Raw genomic sequence first — 1,162 nt, forward strand, 5'->3', positions numbered from 1 at the left:
CCAGACCGCGGGGCTGCCTGCGGTCCAAGTCTCTGCAAACTTATTTCAGACATTTCAAAATACACAACCACTTGTACTGAGGTTATACTGAACGCTTAGAGCTTCCCACGGAAGTACTTTATCATGTTCAAAAATATTTAATCCCAGCAATTTTCACATTGTTCTTATAAAAACAGACATGTACGAAGGGAAATGAAATGCTTAGTACATTTTTTGGCACATTTTTTTCTTTTTTTTTCTTTTTTTTTTTTTTTTACCTTTACAAATTACAAACACACATTCATTGTTTTTAAAGGAAAAAAACCCCTAAATCTCAGCTGTACACTGCAGAGATGCACTAACCATCCCAAAACTAAACCAGCCGCCTGTGGTTACAATTGCTGTTCTACAAGGACAAAAGAAGGACACCAACAGCCAAGGACACGTCGGTGGCTTCGCTGCCCTCCCCCGGGCCTGGCTGGGGGGGTCGGTGGTGTGGGGGGCCCGGGGAGGAGATGGCCCTTTGTGGGGTCCGTGTCCCTGGGGACAAGGTAGGCAGCCCTGCCGGTGTCTGGCTCTGGCAGGGGTGAAGGCAGCAAAGGAGCGCAGGGGATGCTGAGGCTCCAACTGGGGTTCACCTGCGGTGGGACCAGCTTTGATGGGATGATTTCTGCCTCTTCGGCTCCCTGCAGGCTGCTCTCCTGTGCCGGAGCCTGGCCACGCTGCCTGCCTTTCCTTCCCCAATAAACCTTCACCTTCATCCCCTACCCTCTCCATCTCCTGCCCAACTACGAGCCCCAGCAAGGTGCCAATGCCGGAGGCTGCGGGCGGGAGCCACAGGGGTCTGGGCAGGAGGTGCTGGGTGGTGCTGTGCTGCCTCAATCTCTGCCCAACGCTGTGCCGGTGCAGTTGCCTGCACGCCGGGGTAGGCAGCGGACCCTCCTGCAGCAAAGGGGAGCTCCGCAGGCTGCAGGAGCGGTGGCAGAGAGCCCAGACCATCCTGCTTACCCTGAGATGCTACCGGGGGGGGCAAGGGGTGACCTCTGGCCATTAGTGGGACCGGGGTCTTCCTGGCAAGGGTCACGGTAAGTGTTACTAAAGAGGAAAAATTGGTGTGAGCAAAGAGGCACTGGCTGCAGAGCTTCCCTTCGCTGCAGGGAGGCTTCCCACGGCTCCCCGGCAG

Source organism: Cariama cristata, unplaced genomic scaffold (assembly GCF_000690535.1).
Source record: "Cariama cristata isolate BGI_N322 unplaced genomic scaffold, ASM69053v1 scaffold4427, whole genome shotgun sequence".
In the NCBI taxonomy this organism is placed as follows: Eukaryota; Metazoa; Chordata; class Aves; order Cariamiformes; family Cariamidae; genus Cariama; species Cariama cristata.